General features: G+C 33.9%; 1 long non-coding RNA gene across 2 annotated transcripts in view; it reads left to right on the top strand.

Moving 5' to 3' along the window:
• The window catches only part of LOC131273275 (uncharacterized), a 90,138-nt gene that overhangs the window by 13,659 nt on the left and 54,135 nt on the right, over nucleotides 1–22,344 (top strand). Inside the window, exons 2-4 of one of the 2 annotated variants that reach the window (XR_009180445.1) lie at nucleotides 11,835–11,913; nucleotides 16,596–16,713; nucleotides 21,391–21,523. This is a non-coding gene — a long non-coding RNA (uncharacterized lncRNA). The remainder of the gene's footprint in view (nucleotides 1–11,834; nucleotides 11,914–16,595; nucleotides 16,714–21,390; nucleotides 21,524–22,344) is intronic. The other variant, XR_009180444.1, reaches the window with a different exon arrangement.

The raw sequence follows: 22,344 nt of genomic DNA, 5'->3' as shown, positions 1-22,344 counted from the left end.
TCTTGTGACTGGAGAGTTCAATTGCTTTTCAATTTTATCCTGTAAAGGCATTACTTAGTTCATTTATTTTGTCCTTTGTCTTCTGTTTTCATTTCTTACTATTGCCTGTTTATTTACCCCTTGATTTGCCCTCCTTAATAATCTTCAATTCTACACTCTTCTCTAAGTCTTTTCCCTTGTTTTTTCCTATCAGGCAGCAGCACTCCCTTTAGTATCTCTTATAATTCTGGTCTTTTGATAACATATTCTATTAGTTTTTGTTTGTTTATGAAAACTTGGAACTCACCTTCATTTCTGAAGGACAGTTTTTCAGGATACAGAATTCATGACTGACAATTTTTCTATTAAATACATCTTACCACTTTCTTCTTGTCTCCATGGTTTCTGATGAGAGGTCAGCACTTAATCTTATCAAAGTTCCCTTGTTTATGATGCTTTGTTTTCTCTTGCTGCTTTCAGAATCCTTTCCTTATCTCTGATATTTGTCATTCTGAATAGTAGGTATGTCAATGTAGATCTATTTGGTGTATTCTGTTTGAGGTGCGTTTTCCTTGGATATTGATATTTATGTATTTCATAACAGTTGGTTAAGCTTTTGATCATTATTTCCTCAAATATTCTTTCTGCCTCTTTTCTATTCTCTTCTTCTGGGACACCAATAATGTGGATGTTTGTGCATTTTGCATTGTCATTCAAGTCCTTGAGAACCTGGTTCATTTTCCCCATTCTCTTCTCTTTCTGTTCACCTATCTTTTCCAATTCAGATGTTCTGTCTTTGAAATCACTAATTTTGTCTTTGAGCAATTCAAATCTGCTTTTATGTGCTTCTAATGTATCTTAATCTCATCTACTGTATCTTTCATTCCCATAAGCCCTCTTACTTTTCTTTGCAGACTTTCAAACTGTTTTGTATGCTCACCTATTGCCTTCTTAATATCCTTTAGTCATATTTTCTTTCAATTCTTTGAATTGGCTTAAGAGATTTGTGTGATTATCATTGATTAATTGTCTTAAATCCTTTATCTCTTCAGGATATTTGATTTGTTCCTTTGGCTGAGTGATGTATTCCTGTTTTCTAGTATGGTTTGTAATATTTTGCTGATGTCTAGGCATCTGAATAGGTTGGTGGATTTACATTGATGGCCAAATTCTCTTTCTTACCTATTTTTTTTCTCACAGCTCTTCTTCAATATCTGGTTCAACTTATTTTGAGTCTTTAAAATTGCCTAGGATAACTTATCAAAATTGGGATAGGGACTCACTAATGGGGCATAGATTTTCTCCAGAAGTTCAGATTAAGAGAGACCTAAAAGCAGTTTTCTCCATGCAATTTCCAGACTGCCCAGCACCTTAGTGATGTTTATACATTGTTTTCAGAAATCCATGTTTGTTTGTTTTTTAAACCATGGCTTCCTCTTTATATGCAATGAATCATTTTATTTCTGGATTTCTTCAAAATGTTGGGTCTTTTTTTTTTGTCTTCAAATACATCAAAATGATAATCTACAGAATGTGTGTGTTTGTGTATGTGTGTGTGTTTTTTCATGCGTGGTGTTTATGGAGCTTATTGAATATGTGATTTCACACAGACATTAGGTTTTCAAAATTTTTAGCCATTATTTCTTCAACTATTTCTTCCATCCCATTCTCTTTTTTCCTTCTGTTTTAGTTTTTTACTGCCAGCAAGCAATATACCAGAAATGGGTTGGTTTTTACAATGGGGATTTATTAGTTTAAGAACTTACAGTTTCAAGCCTGAGAAAAATGTCCAAATCAAGGCTTTGTTAGGCACTGCTTTCTCCCTGACTGCTGGCTACTGGAGATCCTGAATGACTCTCTCACATGGAAGGCATATGGTGGTATCTCCTTTCTTTACAGGCTTCCTACTCTTCAGCTTCCTGCTTCATTGCTTTCTCTCTCCACTTCTGTGTTCCTCTTTGTATCTCTCTATATATTCATCCTGTTTATAAAGGCCTCCAGTAAGATCCACCCTGGAACATGCCTTACTGAAGTAATCTAATCAAAAGGCCCTTAACTAAAGTAGTCTTATCAAAAGGTCCCATCTACAATAGGATCACACCCAAAGGAATGGATTAGTTTTAATAATACGATCTTCCGGGGTCCATCCAGCTTCAAATTGTCACACATCTCAATTGTGTGTCTGTTAGAACGTTTCATATTGTTCCATAGCTCTTGGATTCTTTGTACTATTCTCATTGTTTTTCTCTGTGTGTGTGTTTTAATTGGCTAATGTTAACTGACCAGTCTTTGAGATCTTTGATTCTATTCTTGGTTGTGGTGACTGAATGAGAGCTCATTGAGGCATTCTTCCTCTCTATTGCTGTATTTTTCATTTCTAGCATTTCATCTTTCTGCTGAAATTATTGTTATCTTGTATATTTTCCAACTTTTTCATTAGATATGTTAATATATTTGGCATAATTTAAATTTTACCAGATAATTTCCACCAAATCGTTCCTACATCCATGTCATATCTGAGTCTGGTTATTATAATTGTTTGTGTCTTGAGAATGTGTTTTTACTTGACCTTTGGTGTGTCTTGTATTTGTTTGTTTTTAAACTGGGCCTCTTGTGTAGGATAGTAAAGAATGAGGTATTTAATACTTTTTTTGTTTGTTTTATACCTGGAAATAGGAGAGCTATTTCTTCTGCTAGTGTGTGTTTCTGAATCTATCTAGTTAGGATATGGATTTGAAGTTTGTTGTTACTATACTTACCCTAAGTGCAACAGTGACTTCAAATTCCTGATAAATTGATAAATTATGTTTAGTATGGAAGTTGCTTTGCTAGAGTAATATCTTCTCAACTTCCAACTTTAGATCTTCTTTTTTTATTTGCTTTACAAAAGGTCATTTGCTTGCTCTTGTTCCACCTTTATCCCTCTACAAGAAATGTTCTGCTACTACTTCTTACTCAAACCTTGTTATACTTGCCATAGGGGACTGTGAAGGAGGAATTCTCTGTATTCTAATTATGCCTTGGTCTTAGACAAGCATCATATCCCTGGAGCTCAAGGATGTAGCCCTATCTGTTTCTCTAACACTCTTCTAACTGTAGCTTTGGGCCCAGAATTCATTTATGCCTCTACACCTGGTTTCTTTTTTCCCATTACCTTTTATACTGTGCTTCATTCCATTCACTAGAAGTGAATCACTATGTTCAGGAGGAATGTTGCACTCCACTGATCTTTTGCCTCACATGTACTCCCTAGGTGTTAACACTTTGTCAGCATCAGCTATTGCACCACTTTGTAGAGAAAATTAAAAGGGAAATGGGAGGTATTGGGCATCATGGGTGTACTTTCCCAGAATTAATTTTTCTCTTGATGACCTATTTTCCCTCTTTTAATGACAGGGAAAAATACACAATGGACCATCAATAAGTTCTGGTCATGCTTAGAGGAAGAAGGAAATATTTTTTAAAGAATGAAATCAATATTGAAAATATTTATTTCATATGCATCATCTAGTACTTTATAGACAAAGTATAAAACTCTTTTAGTTGCAAAAATGGAAATTATAGCTTTCTCAGATAAACTAGGATGATGTCCAAAAAGTCCACAAGTATCTTCATTATTAACTCTATTATAAGAATATATGTCTTGGGAAGAGGATGAGGCTCAAGCAATTGGGCTCCCATCTACCATATAGGAGGTCCAGCGCTCGATACCCAGGGCCTCCTGGTGAAGGCAAGCTGGCCCATGTGGAGAGCTGGTCCATGTGGAATGCTGGCCCATGTTGAGTATTGGCCCACATGGAGGGCCACCCAGAGCAGGAGTGCCACACCACACAGGAGTGCCACCTCACACAGGAGTGCTGGCCAATGCAGAGAGCTGATGCCGCAAGATGATGCAACAAAAAAGAGACACAGAGGAGAGACAATAAGAGACATAGCAGAATAGGGAGTTGAGGTGGCACAAGAGAATGACTGTCTCTCTCTCACTTTGGAAGGTCCCAGGATCAGTTCCTGGAGCCACCTAATGAGAATACAAGCAGACACAGAGGAATACACAGTGAATGGACACAGAGAGCAAACAATGGGGGAAGAGGGAAGAAATCAATTAATTAACTAATTAAAAGAAAAAAGAATATGTGTCTTATAATTCAATGTGAAAAATAATCAGATCTATTTTCAATGGAACGGATATTATGTCTTCCAGTAAAATTGATATCACAATTTGGATTTAATCCTTAGAGGAAAGTTTTGCAATTATGAAAGATAAATTACTTTTAACCACTAAATCTACCTGGTTCTCAGAAAATGTTAATATATCTTCATTTCTAGAAAGGAACTTACCGTCCATTTTACTTGGGCTAACATTTTTCATTTATGCATCAAAGAAAAGGTGGCAAGCTAAATTATCACTCATATATGCCCCCTAATCAAATGCTTTGTTTATGAAACTCATATATATTCTATTTAACAATAAAACAATTAAAGATTAGAAATGTCAGATTGCTAGTAAACATCTTTTCCAAAGATTTATCAATGTTGCAACTCACAGTGCTGAACATATTAAATGAAGTAATAGGTGTATTACCTAACATTATCTTTGATTTTGAAAGATCAGAATCATATAATTAAATAAAATATATACTAAATCACATTTATTTTCTCTTAGAGGGAATTCAATATATCCCCAAACCATCTTTACCTATTACCTTTGAGATATGAGGCATATTCATGAATTCTGCTTTACTTTAGCAAGCATCTTTAAGAAAAAATTTAATTTCTTTTTATTTTGTAGATTACCATCAATGTATAATTAAGGTGGTGAGGGGATTTATTAAAAATTTCTATTGGACTTATTTCTGCATGGGATTGCTAAATAACTAGACAGAATTGATCTCAGGAGACTTATTCAATAGATTGGGCGAGATGTTGGATTATTCTGGAGCCTTACAGGTATGAATGGCATTGAAGTTCTAAGGAAAACAAAAGTGCTCCCAACTACTCTTCTGTACTTGAAAATTTATCTGGGGAAAGTAATGTGACTGTATCCCAAGAAAGCTCAGGAAAAGGAAATATCTAGTTAAATTTAGCATTGTTTGACATTTCTCCTTCATTCCATTTCATAAACTTTTATTTGTCCACATTTAAAAGTGTTGTAATCAAATGTACTAAACAGATAAAAAATGTATTTTTTTTTTTAGTTTACTCTAAGAAATGTAACTGCAGAAGGGATCAGAGAGTTAAGTCATCAATCTAGCACTTTTAACTAAGTTACTTAAATACAAATCTATTTTTATAAAAAAGCAATTTTGTAAGTATAAGGAGAAATAAAGCTGCTTATGGTTTTGGACAATACTAGTCTTATGAGCAGTGTTGTTTTCCTCCAAAGAAATGGCATATGGAAAGCTTAATTTAAAAAAAAAAAATCTGTTTCATTGTTCATAGAATCACACACAAGTAGTAACTAATGTTTCTTGCTTTGGCGAAAATAAGCGAAAATAAAATAATTCATTCACCTCTACTATGGTATATCTTCCAGATACAATCTTTCTTAACTTTTCCATAAAATTTGAGACTTGACTGTGTCCTTCTTGAAACAGTGTTCTTTTTATTCTTTGGTTTCATACTTGGGTGGTATTCCCTGTTGTCTCCTAATACTTGGGCTCCTCTTCCCCTGCTTGTTCTTTGGGAACCTTTCTTTGGGCTTATTTACTTGGTTCTTTCCTCCTCTCATTCTACTTATTGACAATAAGCAATCATATTTACTATGAATTTGATTATTATTTATATACTAGTAATTCACATTTTCTACTCTTGCATTTGAGGTGTCATATTGAACTGTCCATTAGACATTCTCTAAGTTGTCTCTCCAACATGCCAGTCTTCTTTGTTCACTATCTTAGTATTGATACCAAAATCCTTTATCTGGTTTTCTGAGTTGCAGTACTGAGTCAAACCTCCACTCTCGTCTTAGATGCCATTAGCCTAGAAGTGTTATTTTCTGAGATGCCTCCCCTGACACTCCTAGTAATTCTTCTTGGCAATGAACACATATAGCCCCTAAACTTTCCTTTTATAAAACTTAACACATCTCAGACACATGATAAGTGCCTAGAGGGCAGAATCCATATCTTAGTTCCTGGAACATAATAGATGCTTAAAAACTATCTGTTGAATGAATGAATAAATAAATGTTAATGAATAAATAAATTATTTTTGTGTGTGAGCAGTGCTGATACTCTCCATGGATATCCCTGAGTAAAGGCATTTCCTTCTTTGCTTGCAAGTAGAACAACCTCATTAGACTTGCTATATTCTTTCTCTAGGTATATAAATAAATTGAAATAGATTCTACTGCCACCTAGTCTATCAGGCACAGCCTTTTGTCCTTTTTGAAACGCTGCACACCATCTCAATCTTCCTTTGTTAATTACAATTTATTTCTTAGACAAACACTTACTGTAGAATAGGAAGCATGCACTGACAACAAAGATCACCCTGGAAGTTATCCATATTTTTGGGATATAGCTCTGTATTGTTTATCTGCTTTTCTAATTCATACAATCCTGCATATGAGAGACAAATGAGATTATAGCAACCTTCTAGTCCATACACGAATTTTCACAAACTCTGAGTGACTGCATAAGGCTGCAAAACTAGCGAATGATAGAGCCATGATTAGAATACAGAACTCCTATATGTGATGTCTCTGCTCCCTCCATAAATTAAAATATTAGCACAATAACAAAAATTAGTTCAACACTTATAGCTTACTAAAGACTGTCAAAGTACATTATTTTCTTTAATCCTTACAAATTCCCTATGAAATAATATTCCCCTTGCTTTTTAGATAAAGAAACCAACCCAACTGGGGCAGTAAATGCATTCTCCATCATTTTTCATTACTACTTCAGTTAATTCAGTCCAAGTGATTATTTTATTAGCACTATGTATTTAGTATATTTTTCTCAGATCTTGAGGTGTTTGCTTGCTCATATTGTGGAATGGAGGTCTTTCCAGGAAATGAAAATTCTGGAATCAAAGTAATATCTGTATTTCAAGTAGCCATGTTATTTCATGGGAAAGGGGGCCAAAAATATTTTTTAGAGTATGAGTCAAGAATGCACATGTATACCCCATGTAAACATAATGAACCACACTATGAAAGAGACTGAAGATGCTTTTTTTTTCACACCTAATCCTAAACTGAATTGTCTAAAGTAGGCAGTAGTTACTCCAGAATTCCATGGGGGAGTACAGGTGAGAGAGATAACTGAAGCATAAATTTCGGGACAACTCTTAATTCTACAGTTACATAGAAATACCAGTCTACAGTTAAATTACATTCAATATGAGGTGGTTTTAGTGATGAAGAAGGTTGAGGGTTTCCAATTCCCAAGTCATGTTTTTGGTGTAGCAAATGTTCAATTTCTTCAGTGGAATGACAAACAAATCTGACTTCATGAACAATTTCTAGATAATACTCTAGTCTCATTCACGTTTTATCTATTGGCAATGTCTGGAAGTTTTTTCTCTTTTTTTTTTTAAAGTCACCTGATCATATAATTTCCATAATTAACAATGGAAACCCAAAATTTCTAATATGGCATTTGTATTAGCCAGAAGGGGTGCTGATGCAAAGTACCAGAAATCTGTTGGCCTTTATAAAAGGTATTTGTTTGGGTAAAAGATTACAAGGTCCTAAAGAGTTAACTCAAGGTTAGTGGCTTACCAAAGTCTGTTGCCTTGTGCTGAAGCAAGATGGTGGGCAACATCTGTGAGGGTTCAGTCTTCCTCTTTCCCCTTAAGCTCTGTTGGCCCTGGTTCTTCTGATCTTAGCTGTAGGTTGGAGGGCTTGTTTCTTTCCAGGCCTGCTCAGCTGCTCAGGACTTTGGTCTCTTCAGCTGCAAACTATCAGGTGAATGGCTCATCTTTCCCCAGGGCTGCAGGATCAAAGCTCTCTCCTCTGCCATGTCTAAAGAGCTCTCTTCCTTGTGTGTTTCTTCTATCTATTTCTGTGTGTCTCCTTGATTGTCTGTTTATATAACCCACTAAGGGGGCAGGGACTCAACCCTGCACACCCTAGTGATGTGGTAGGATCAAAGCCCTAATCTTGATTTAATCAAGTAAATGTAAAGCCTTTGAATTTAAATCAATCAAAGGGTATCATGCTCAGAGAAACAGAACAGTTTACAAACATAATCAATATCTCTTTTTGGAATTCATAAATAATCTCAAACGGCCACAGTATTGAAGTGTCCTCACTATATAATTCCAGCATATGCCTTTCAAACCTTACTTCTACCCTCCACTCATATTCCTGATATTTGAGCCATATAGAACTACTTTTGATCCCACTCAATGTTTTATCGTTTTAATCTTCCTTGCCTCTATATATGATATTCACTTATTTGAAAATCCTCATTCCATTTTTTAATCTAATTTATTCCCATCCCAAGAATAAATCATTACATTTTAGATGTGATCGATAGTGCTTGGTACATTCTTCCTTCTAGCACTTACTCCTTCACAAAATTGTTTGTCCATTTCTCCTTCTAAATATAGCATTCCTTAAGGACATAAAATGTAACAATTCATCTTTTCCCTCCTCCTTCCTTTCACTAATCTTCTAGCCTACACCTGGGATACAGTAGGGACTCAATAGATACATGATTTAAATTTAATTAAAATTTGAAATGGTATAGCTGCTAATGTCAAAAAGAAAAGACAAGACAAGAACCTCCCTGACTAAATACCTGGAAAAAACTATTGGGAGTGGGACTTCTAGAATTTGGCAAACCATCTCTCCCCAAAATCATGATAAAACTGGACAAGAGTATCAAAATAACTCTTCGTGGTCTCTAGAAATTGACCAAAAGAAATATATGAAATTAAGAAGCATTGACCAAAAGAAAATATACTAAATCTTATTTATAGCTTTGGGAACCCATGACAGTTTATCTGGAAATATTTCAATCTTTCTCTCCTGCTACATGGCATGGAATTTCTATTCCAGGTTGGAGGTGAAGGCCATGATAATTGGCAGATGTGCTTTTCTGTGGCAGGACTTTGGCTTTATTTAGGGAGAGTATGGAAACAATCATTACACATAAGAGCCAAAAAGTAGAAATATCTCAAATGCTTATCAATTGGTGAATTTGCAATCAAAAGATGAATATCCATTCAATGGAATATTGTTCAGTACAACAGGGAATGGGGTACTGATACATGCAACAAAGTAACTAAACCTCAAAGAAATGATGCCACATAAAAGAAGCCAAGACACAAAGACCATATAGTATGTTTCCATTTATATAAATGTCATTAAAGACATATGTCTTCATTGTTTCACTTTCACTTTACTCATAAGCCAAACAAAACATACCAACCAACATGTCAGTTGTCATCAGAACTATATTCCATAATTTACCATTATAGTTTGACTTCAGTTACATGAATTTAGCAAAATACAATAAAAGTATTTTGTGACAATTGGCTATCTGGAACTTACAATAAGGAATCACGTAATTTATTAGTATTTTTAAATTATGCCAATGCATCTGTTATCAATATAGTTTTTAATAAATATAGGTATACATACAAATTTTTTGGAGTTTTCATTGTTAAACATTAATCTCTCCATCTCTACAGAGCAGTAGCACTAAGGATTATTTTGGGGAATGATTGAGCTGTTCCTTATCTTGATTGTCAAAGACCTATGCACAAAAAGTGAATATTTTTGTAGGTTAAAAAAATAAACTTGAAAATATAGTCAAGGGCTGAACTTTTAAAGGGTCACTTTTACTGTCAAAGCATAATACAATATTCAGAACAGACTGCCACTGGCCATTGCAGGACCTATAAGCAACTTAGAAACTCTATTTGAATACAGGCTTTTATCTGTATGATTCTATCAAAACATAAGGTAATTATTCTTTTGGTCGTCATTTTGTTTACCATATTCAAGTGTTTTCTAATGATTAGAATCTAATATCCTGGGGATTGATTGGCAGAAGAGCTTTCCAGAAAAAAAAATCAAAGTACATTTTAGCCCTAGGCATGGTGTATCTTCTTCTCCTTCAATTTCAAATTACTTGATGCTTATTAAAGTGCTGCTTGAAGTAACCAACTGAAAGTAATGCTAAATAATATATTGTCCTTTTTTAATAAGTCATTTGCATTAATGGTTTCCAACAGGGAAGTAATGCCTTTGTGTTTTTCAAATATTTGAAAACATAAAATTGCATATCTGAACCCTGTATAATAGGTAATCTAATATAAATTGCCATGGCTCTTAAATTTTTTTATATAAGTCTTAAACTTACATTAGTTCTCTCAGGGTGGGAAAGTAATAAAATAACAACTTGATTTTTAAACTTAAAAACATATCATTCTGAACGGCTTCTAACTCTGGATTTTAGTTTCTTATGTGTTTTATTCGAATAGCAATGACACAATTTCTAAATATGCTTGATTGGTATTGAGATTATTTAAAGTTTTTTGCTTAAAATGATCAATTGTATCATTTTCTTCCTTTTGTTTGCCCATCTAAATAAAACATGTGGATGAAAATAAAGGAAAATAGCCTTTTGTATTTCCATATTCTTCTTTACTAAATTCAAGGCAGAAAAAAAATATTTTAAGCCTCACTTGACACTTCTATTATTTAGACATGACTGAACACTTGAATGTTGGAATTATAGTTCTCTGGGGACTTTATGGATGTAATTCAAAATTTTGATTGTATCAAAACATGATTTATATTAGTATAACAAATATACTCTGGCCTTGGTATTCTTGCTCACTGTCTAACCCAATGAACAGAGGGAGAAAGAAAGAGATGGGGAGGCAGGGAGGGAAAGAAGGGAAGGGAGAAAGAAGAGAGGGAAGAGAATTTTTTAGTAGAATATCCTGAGTGTGAAATAGCCCTCTAATTCCATAATAAACTAAGATAATGAATGAATAATAATGATATGGAAAAACTAAACATAAAATCATAAAATGTCTCCACTTATTCTTCACCTTTACCTCATAAAAGGTCTTCAACCCACCAACTCCAGGAAAACAACTCTGGTAAAATTCACCATTATCCTTTTTTTTTCCCTACCCAAATATACTACTTTTCCCTCTTCTCTCAAGTCACCAAAACCAGCAAATTGACCTGGAAATTAGAACATTTTCTCTTTTTCCTCTCATTTTTAATAGGAGACCAATTCCTATAAATTCTATTTCATTGCTGTATCTCCAGTCAGCCCATTATCTCTAAATATTTTTTTTTCACTTGATTTTTCACATAATTAATTTTTCTTTTTCTAATACCAACCCAATATTGCTATGAATTCTCCCTCCCTCAAGACACCCTACTTCCATCTATTATTGCCTTAGAAACTATCCAAATCTATGATAAATGTGTAACGACAGCACGCCTTAGAATTAAGCAATACAACTGCAAATAACAAAGGCAGCAATGGCTCTTTTTAACATCTGTTCATGTTAATGTCCTATTTGAACTCTCTTGATCTTTCCTATTGTCTATGGCATTAAAATTACTCTCCATAGGCAAACGTTCCCTAGGATTTGAAAACTGTAGACCTCTTCCACTGCAGGTCCTCTCATGCTCCCCCATGCCCAAAACTTATCATTCCAAATTTACAAAACTTTCTATGGGCCCATACATTTTTGTTCACCATGCTTCCAAGTCCCAAATTCTTCTTACGTCACCTCTTCCGTGAATCTTTCTGGATTCCACTTCTTCACTCTTCCTGGTGGAATCGAGCACTCCCTTTTCCATACACCTAAGAACAGTCTCTCTTTAGCTTCTTCAATAATGTGCTGAATTTATTTGTATATTTTCCTCCTAGTAAACTTCAAGATGCCTGTGAGCAAGGATTGGGTCTTACTTGCCTTCCATTCCCATGGCCCTTGCACATTGTCAAACAGGTATTGAACATTTATTTGTTGGATGAATGAATAATGCATGAAAGAAAAAAGGAATGTATTTAACTGTACTAGTTAAGGAGAATGGCAGTAAAGATCTTTCCAGTGCCTTGCACCATGCTAGGTGTTTTACATGCCGTTATGATTATTAAACTAACGGTAATTATGTGGAGTATCTATGTTCCTTTCTTTTTCCAGAAGTTAGTGAAACTCAGAACGGTGTAAGTTATCCAAGTTTTCTCAGTCAGTGACTTCTTTTGAGGCCTTTTCTTTTTTCAGGCATGCACAATGTTGTCACTCCATGTTGAGATTCAGAGCAGACACTTGTCACAATGACTGGACTATTTCATTGTTTCGTGGTAACTAAAAGGGAAGTATTGTTTGCAATTTCCCGCAAACCTTCCAAGTATATTTAGTCTCGTACAACACACTAACAAAAATAAAGGAATGTAAAAGATGTTAATTAAAATTGGTTAAACCTAAGTTAGGTAGTTTACATTAGTCAAAATATCAGGAGGTGTGAAAAACAGATTTTTGAATTATGAGATGTTAAGACATGATTAGCTGGGAAAATCACTAATGCTTGTAAAATTCCTGGCCTGGAGGGCACAAGTCCAGGGCCGGCGGCAGCTGGAAGCTGAACAGGAAGTCGTGGCCTCCCGGGAGTCTGGCGCGAGCAGCGTGGCGCGAGGCTCACGACCTCCACGCGCTCGCCGCAGCTCTGCGCGTCCGCGGAGCTCGCGCCCGCGCTGCGCGACTCGGCCTAGTGCTCGGGGACGCGGCCCGCGCTCGCAGCCCCAGGGCGGTCACGCGCGCCGCGCCCGCCAGCTCCAGCGGCACCTGCCCGGCACCTGCCCGGCACCGCCCGGCAGCAGCGCGACACCGGCTCGGCGCCAGAATTCACCTGGTCCAGAATTTTAAAGAACATTTTGAAAAGAAACTCTTTTATGTAATCGCATCGAGAGTTATATTTTTTTATAACTAGTTAATATTTGCTTGAAGATAGGATGTTTTCTTGATTCATCCTTTGTTTCAAGATTCTGTATTTGTTCTCAATCCCCAAGATACACTTGGTTTACCTGGGAGCCACACAAAGCAATGAATGCACTTGAGTATAATGATTTATTTTAAAAGGTTGAAAAATAATTGGATTTGTTTTAATGTTTTAGATTACTAGACAAAAAAGAACCATACTTACTTGTTTTGCATAATTTAATGATAGCTTGCTTGGACAATCAAGCTTGTTTTTCTAAAATGAAAATCTGAGATATACATGAAACATCCACCTTCCTACACTTCCACTTCCTACATTATTTCCTACACTGGAAATAATGGTGAAGTACATTACTTGAATATCCTGTCATTCATTTCTTCACTAATTCATTTAATAAAGCCATCAACATGCCTCCCAGGTGCCTACCTTTGTGTTAGAAATTGCATTTGCAATAGTAAATAAAATGTTGTTCAGGACTAAGAGTTCACAGTGGAGGAAGCCAACCCAAAAGCTATTAACAATAATGTAATTTTCTAATATAGCACATGAATAACCAGCTCACTTCTTTCCTAAGAAAATTATTAAGAACAAAACAAAACAAACAAAAATCCCTGCGAATCAAGCCTTAAAGGATGATGCCTATTTGGCCACCCCCTATTACATATTCAAATTAAATAGATTTTTTAATGTAATCAATTTGGCTTAGGAAACAATTCCTATACTCTTTTAAATTTTTCTCATATTCAAAAATTCACGATGATACCTTCTTAGATTTTGTTAGATTTTTCTGAAAAAACTACGTTTTATAGTCATGATTATAAATACTTGTATTTATAGTTACTTTTCCTATATATAATGATCTAATTCTTTTCTCTAGCCCTGTTAATAATTTATGTAAAAAAACACTATGAGAATTAAATAGGTTAGGTACTATACAAATGTATTTTCGTTTATCACCTGCTTCAGAGATGGCACAAGAAAATTACTGGAAAAGATGAGAATGAATTTAGCAAATATTTTTGCTAGTTTGTATTTAGTGGTTGTGGATATCACAGCCTCTCAATCACCTAACATTTATAGTAGTTTGAATAATATACAACTGAAATATTCAATGCTTTTTAAAAACTGAGTTAATTCATTATCTTTACCTACAATACATATGCAATATATAATATGTATAATATATACTGTTTTTACTATCTTTTATTAAGACATTTTACCACTTTGGGCCCTTTGTTACCTCTTCAACCACACCTTCAAACTGAAGCTTTTCCAGATTAAAGATAAGCAGTCATCTTTTATCTCCAAAGCAAGAATTAAAATAATTTTTAAAAATTCTTCACAAAGTGAATTCAATTATTGTGTTGTACACTCTATTAATTTTCATCTCTTGTAATGGGATTTATTCATTTTCACGGTAAGCTTGAGGGCACCAAGAAACAATGTTTCATTTCTCTATGACATTACTAAATTGATTGTGGAGCTGTGGGATCTCACATCACACACTTTCTTCTTCCGCACTCACATAGAAGCACACAGTAAGTCTTCCAAAGCATTTTATAGAAACAGCTTAATCTGATTTTTCTTGGTTCAAGGCTCTCTGTTAGACTTCTCTTTCAACATACACGTGTACTTTCTTCAGTTAACAAAAATTCTTTCATGCTTCCAAGTTTCTTTAAAATTTTAGTTCAAATACGATTCTCTGTAACGATCTCTCTAAACTTTTATTTAAACAGGAAGTATCAGGCAAGCATTTATGGCGATTTAAGCAAACCTTTTGGACATCAGTTTTATGAACATTCTTTTCAAGAAATTTTTTGCAAACTGAAGTTTTGGGGTGATATTAAGTTATGTCTGGGTTTCTGAAAAATGCTTACATTTCTAACAGAGGAGTAAATTTATGCAAATAATTAAAAATAAAAAATCTTCGGTAATTATTTTTTATGTGGAAAGAAATGTTAAAATCTAAGGTTTAAAAAATAGATAATACCATAATATTTTCATTACTCTATATTATTACTGATATAATTTTAATATTTATTATAAATATTAATACATATTAATGCTATTAGGTCACTTTTTTAGTGTTTACTATAATTTGACATCTATTATTTTTATTTAATCCATCAAAATATCATGAGATAGTTGGTAGTATTATCAATAATTCATGGCTAAATAAATCAAGACTTATGTCTGTTATCCAAGGTCTCACATCTAGTAAGTGGTGAGGCTGGGATTTAAAACAAGTCCACGTTATCTTAAGCTTACACACTTAAACAGTTTCCAAGTCGTTCATGTTATGAATATATAATCTATTCTCTGGACTGGCACCCTAGTATCTACCAACAGGTAGAGCTACAGGACTCTCATGTTTGATGCAAACATTAGTTTTATCCCCATAAAATAAAGGAAGTACAACATTGAGTTCAAACTGTCATTCAATTTACAATACAATTTGAAACAATCAATTGTGTGGTAAGTTTTATAAATAAAATTTTGTATGCAACCTCTCTATATTTTTAAGCTTATCAACTTTCACTGAATTTTACAATCCAGAAAATCAGTGATCTTCCTATATTCTTCCTCTACCCCAGCTTCCATGTACAAATGCTCAACAATTCCTTCCCTTTAACTCTGATTTCTCAGCCTATCGAATTCTGTTGCACACCATTGTCACTGTCGTCATTAGCTCGTAAATGGGTAAATGCACATTTCTTTTACTGATTTCTTTGCCCATATTTTAATCTCCCTCCAATACATCCCCCACATTTCTGCCTGGACTGATGCTTGTCTTAATAAGGAAATCTCCCCTTGTCATTCTCCTTGAAACCCTCCAGCCTTGCTCTCAGTCTGGCTCTGGGGAACCCTAAATCCCCCCATCACCACTTGGCTGTTGCATTCTCTGAGGCCCACTCAATATAGAATACTTGCAGATCCTCGAACCCTCAAACCTCCAGATTATTCATGATTTGGAACATTTACTTATATTCCCTCTTCCCTGAAATGGCTGTTATCTCTACTTATTCTTTAAGCCTTTGTTTCAATAGGTTATGAAGCCTTTTTTATAATGGAAAAACTGTCCAGTCCTCTGCTACCATTGTATATAAAACTTTCTGATTTTACATTTTTCAAACAATTTCACAATTATTTTCCACTCATTCGTTCATTATTTCAACAAATATTTATTGGAAATCTAATATGTTTATTACACTGTGCTGAATGGTAGGATATAACTGGTTTTGGTCTTCCTGATTAGGCTCTGGCCAGGGACAGGGGTAACAAATATTTTGTGTGTAACTCATATGTAAGATTGATATCAAGAAGGTATAAATAAATGCACATTGAATGACCAAGTACATTAAGTATTAGGTTGTAGAAGATAGAGTTTCAGAATGGACTGAAGTAAGTAGAAAAGTCTTTCATAAATTTTGAATTCAAGCTTGGACTACAACTCTTTTGTAAAGCACTTACAAGAGCAATTGGCAAAACTATTAATCTAATAATGCTATTTAGTTTCATTTAGAAAACAGGAATAAGTCTCAGTCCAGCTGGCAGGGATGTTTGAATGTGATTCTGAGGTGGTAGGAGTGAGGCAGTGTGTGGAAGAATGGTATTTCTAAAGAAGAAGAGCAAGACTTGGTGGTAGACTATTGAAGGGAATCAAAGATGCAATTTGTTTTTCTATTTCTAGATGCTTGGTATGACTAATGGCAGTAAATAGGAAGACTCCTAAGAGGAAAATGATCTGCATTTTCCTCATGCCTACTGCAAAGAAGAGAACCTTCTTACTACATCTCCAAACCATTCAGGTATAAACCTAAGCTTGAACTTATTATTTTCAAGTCTCATCAAAAGGCTGTTCTTTTTCTAACCCTAAACACTATAGTGTAATTTGAATATTTAAACACAGGCTCTTTCTATCATTGAGGGAAAAAACACAAGCATATCAAAAGTGTCTAATGTGTAAGTCAGTGAGGTAAACTTTCTCAAACTCTGAACCTTACATGAAGCAGGTTGGATTTTCTTGAATAACCTTTTATCAGAAAATCAGAATAGAAATTTTAAAAATAATTTAGTAATTCTGAAAATCAGATATAATTCCTGTCAGAAAGTTCTTTGGTTTCTGACTTTTAGGAAACAGATAAATGACAACTGTTTAAGTACTGTGGTGATCACTATAGTGGTATTGCTAATGTTTTCATCGTGAGACTGTTGGTATGGAGTCCTGGAAGAATCATTTCTTAAGCTTCGTGGCTTTCAGCAAGTTAGATAACCACTTTAATACTCACCTACTGCAATTTTAAAATATGATTATAACCATATGCTATAGGTATAAACTTTGATAAGATCACCTGTCCAAAGAATTTAGCATCAAGCCCAGCCCATAGTAGCACAAATTAAGACCGCTCGATGTATCCAGTTAAGCTCCAGCCCTTCCCCTGTTACTATGTACACTAATCTCATTTTTTCCACAAGGGCTGTGATAATCAAAGCTTACAATAATTCCATTTTCTATAACTTTCTTTCTAGTCCTTATATATTCTAATATCTTTTCTTTATCAAGACCTGTACCTGTTGATAAGTTTTTCTTATACACTCCTTTCTCTGCCGTTAGCAAGGCAAGCTTTTGTTCAATCTTTCATTCAATAAATATTGCCTCATCAAAACACCCTATCCTGAACATCCCATCTAACTTGGCCCCTCACAGATCAGCCAATCACTGTCTATTATTATCTATCATAATATCCTGTGTATTTTTAGTAATAACCACATTTTATTTGCTAGGCCTTTTAGGGTAAGATTTTTGAACTCTACCTAGAACATAGTAAATAATATTATTAGTAATTTTAAAAGCTGTTTCTAGCCAGTTCTTCCCACTATGTTTTAACTTGCTGTGGGTAAGGGTCATATTCTTTTTTTTAACTATTAAGCTCTAGAGCCTAGCAGAAAGTCTGTACTTTACAAGAGCTTAATGCATATTTTTTCAATGAATAAAGGATTGAATTAATGGTTATTCATACAATAACGTGGTTCCCCATAGCATCAATTTAATAATTGTCATTCCTTAAAGAACTATATTGCATAAATCTAAAGTTAAATTTAGATAAATTATAATATATCATAATACCTGCTGGCTGTGCCGCAGTATGAGACTTTCATTGTGTAAATCAGGCATAGTGATTAGTATGATTTCTGTATGTGTACTGTTTCCCACTGTGAGAAATTATTTCCCTCCATAACAAATTAATTTTTAGAACTAGCTTTTGGAAGCTACAAAATTGTATGGAAATATTCAGACACCATAAGATTGCATTAGCCAGTGTGACATTGACAATGAAATTATCACACAATTATTAAGGTTTTCCAACAAATTAATTATTCTTGGCAGCATATTTGGGAATACAAAGTTGTATTTCTGAACAATATGGGAAAGATAAAAAAAAGGTAAGTATACTAATAGAACTGCCCCTGAACAACTTCAACATGAATAAATTGGACATAAGACTATCAACTTATCAGTCAAGCACATTTGTTGATGTAATTATTTCATATATTGGATTCAACCAAGCCACTCCATATTGTCATCTACAATTTCAACTAGTCACCTAAAAGTAGTGTGTACAGCTGGTTTTCTGTTTGTTTTTAGCTAAGACTTAGATGATAAATACTTCCCATTAAAATGTTATAATGCTAGCTATTGATTTTCTAGGAAAATGGAAGCAAATATATATTTAATTTCAAATTAGAGTTTGGTAATTTATTAAACATTCTTCTAAAACTTAGGTAATAATGTTTATACATTCTCCTTATAAAACTGGAGAAGTAAATTTCTTGGATCTGGGAGAATTAGGCAGGAATGTTCATAATCTAATATATTTTTACACAATATAACTTTGTATTAAATTTGTTCTGGGAATAATTTTAGATTCAGAGAAAAGCTGCAAAGATTATGAAGAGTTCCCATTTTATGCTCTCCACTCAACTTCCCTTAACATTATTATCTCACATAGCTATAGCATATTTATCAAAATTAACAAATGAATATTGGCACATTAACTATTATCTACCAATTTAACTAAAATCTAAACTTTATTTCTACTTCATCAGTTTTTCCACTAGCATCCTTTCAGGATACCACATTTTATTTAGTCATCATTTCTTGTTAGTGTCCTCTGGTATTTGCCTGTCTTATAGAGACCTGAGAATTTGATGATTACTGGTCAGAAATTTTGTAGAATATTTTTCAATTTTAGTTTGCCTGATGCTACTCTAATGATGCAATTGGGGTTTTGAATTTGGAGGAAGAATACCACAGAGGTGAGGTATTCTCTTTGTCATCTCATATGAGGGCATAGATGGTTTCCACATAACTTATCACTGGTGATGCTAACATGGATCACTGGTTAAGATAAAAACTGTAAGAACTCACTATTTTAAATTTACTTTTATCCCTTTTCATACCCTTCTTTTCAAGTAAAAGTGATGCATAGTATAAGAAAATAATTAGGGGAACAGTTGTAGTCAGTGGCTGAGCACCTTCTTCCCATGTACAAGGTCCTGGGTTCAATTCCCAATACCTCCTAAAAAAAAAATATATATATATATATATATAAAAGATAATTATATGCAACACTTTATAGAGCACTCTAAATGTAGATGATTGGTGTAGCATATTTATTTATGATCAAGATTTATTAATCCATAAGATGTTAAAGAAAATGTCACTATTTCAAAATAGCCCTGGTGTTATTTTGGTAATAGCATTCTCTTCCAAAAATCAAAGATAATCATTAATAATTACAATTACTATTCACTTTCCAGATGTGTGAGAACAAATCTAGTTATTCAGCCAGTTCATCATGAATAAATTTATTTCAGCTTCCTGAGGAATAATATACAGAAGCAAATTCTTGAAGTATCTATACATCTATAATCTTATCTATCTACCTACCTATCATGTTTTTCCTGTTTGTGAGTCAGATGATACAATATACTTAAGAATTTGACATTGTCCTTTTATCAACATTCCATTTTATCCCATGTGCTTTCTCTTTAAAAATTTATATATCACATATGGAGAGCAGGTCAATGAAAGATGCATCCACAAAATTATGTAAAGTAACATAAAAATGAAAGTTTTGACATGATTTGAATAAAGATTTATGTTAAAGTTTACAATTGACCCAAATGACTGTAGAGTGTTATAGAAAAAGTATCATGCTAGATTTTTTCACAATCTCTTAAATATAATTACTGTCATATTTTCCTGATCATGAAATAATATGTTCAAAAAAGATCCAAGAAAATAAAACTCCTATCTGTGTGAAGATTCAGATCATGTAGTTTTATATTGTATTTTAACCATGTAATACATAACTCACTTTGTAAAACTCAACTCTCAACTATGAATCATAAAGATTAATTACCCTATTCTTCTGTGTCTAAACTTAGGCTGCTGAGAAGTTCTGGAGCAAGGGTGGTAGGGTCATTCAAATTTGTTGCCTGATGCAATGAAAGCAGTGAGAAGATCCAGTATTTTTAATCTGACTATGTTTTAACTTTCTAATTTTTTTCTAACCCTACAAAACAGGAAATTGATGCAAGGTGATAGGGGTTTCCAGTTTTGGTGTAAATAGTTGAAATACTTCAAGGATACTTTTTTCATCATAAGAGAACTAAGAAATTAGAGTTGGCAATATCAAAGTATTAAATAATTATATATATAGTATAAAATAAATTAAAGTCCTCTGCCTTCATGGTTTATCAGTTATTAATTTTGAAGTCTCCGAACATAATTGTGAATTTGTGAATTTCTTCTTTCAGTTCTATCAGATTTTCCTTCATTTATTTTTCAAGTATATTGTTTTGTGTATATGTATTTTGTATTGTTAGGTTTTCTTGATAAACTGACCTTTTATCATTATTTAATATTCCTTTCTGTCCCTGATAATTTTATGGACTCCAAAGTCTATTTTGTTTGAAATAAATATAGCTTCTCATGCCCCTTCTAAATTAATGTTTACAAGGTATATATTTTCCATCATTTTACTTTCAACCTACCTATGTTGTTGAATTAAAAGTGGATTTGCCTTATGAATAGTATATAGTTCATGTTTATAATCTATTCTGTTTATCTCTGTCTTTTAATTTGTGTATCAAGAGCATTTGCATATAATAAAATTATAGATATTTTAGGATTAGTTCTTTCCTTTTATTTTTATTTTCTGTTTCTTTCTATTTTTATTTTTATGACTTTTGTTCTTCTTTTCTGTGGATTAATGAAACAAATTTTGGAATTCCATTTTGATATAGTGATTTTCTTTTTTTTTTTTGTATAGTGTTTTCAGCAGTTGCTCTAAACATTGTATTATATAAATGTTACTTATGATAACATATTAGTGTTGACATTGTGGATATTACGTCAGGAGACTCTGGACCTTATTTAAATATTGTGTTTTAGCAGATCTATTCTGATTCTGTTCCAGCTGGATAAGGAGAGCTACATCTCCTCATTACTACTGGGCATGGATGAATATTAAGACTCTGAACTAGGCCTTGCTGATACCAATCTGATTGGAAGAAGCAGGAAAGACTCCTTGGAAGATGGCATTGAAGTAGGTATGTCGAGCTCTACTCTCTCCCAAAAACTGAGAGAGGACAAAAACCTACCTAAGGGAGCTCTTTGGGGAGCAATAGAATAGAAAAGTGTTGTGTATCACCCAGGAAGATGCAAGACAAATAAAGAAGCCAAAGGAAAACCAGAGCACAGATAACTGCAAGGACATAGAATAAGAGGAACCAAGTGTCATAAAGGAAACTTAACATACACAAGCAACAAAATAAAACCCTAGAATAGAAGGAGATGCTAACCAACGAAAATATGCCCATCAAGATAAACAAATGCCTAGGCACAAACAAAATATTACAAGCCATACTAAGAAACTGGAAGAGCTGGACCAGTATAATGAGCAAACTAAGAAACAGGAGGAGATGCAGAACATGGATCAACTTATCAGGGATGTACAAACAAATATCATGAATGAACTTAATGAACTGAAGGAAGAAATAAAGGATATTAAGAAGGCATTAGGGGAATATAGTGAAGAAATTGTAAACACACATAAAAAGATAACAGATCTGGTGATGATGAATGGCACAATGCAAGAAATCAAAATACACTGGAAGCACTTAACAGCAGATTTGAACAGGCAAAGAAAAGAATCAGTGATGTCAAATGTCAAAGATAGTACATCTGAAATCAGGCAGATAGTAGAACAGATAGAGAAAAAGATAGAAAAACGCCAGCAGGAAAGTAAGGATATGAATGACAACATGACACACAAACATATGCATTATAGGTATCCCAGAGGGAGAAGAGAAGGGAAAGGGAGCAGAAGAAGTGTTGGAGGATATGATGGCTGAAAACTTCCCAACTCTTT

Source organism: Dasypus novemcinctus, chromosome 14 (genome assembly GCF_030445035.2).
Source record: "Dasypus novemcinctus isolate mDasNov1 chromosome 14, mDasNov1.1.hap2, whole genome shotgun sequence".
Classification (NCBI taxonomy): Eukaryota; Metazoa; Chordata; class Mammalia; order Cingulata; family Dasypodidae; genus Dasypus; species Dasypus novemcinctus.
The sequence above is the reverse complement of the archived record's forward strand: the minus strand, read 5'-3'. Positions and strand labels throughout refer to the sequence as shown.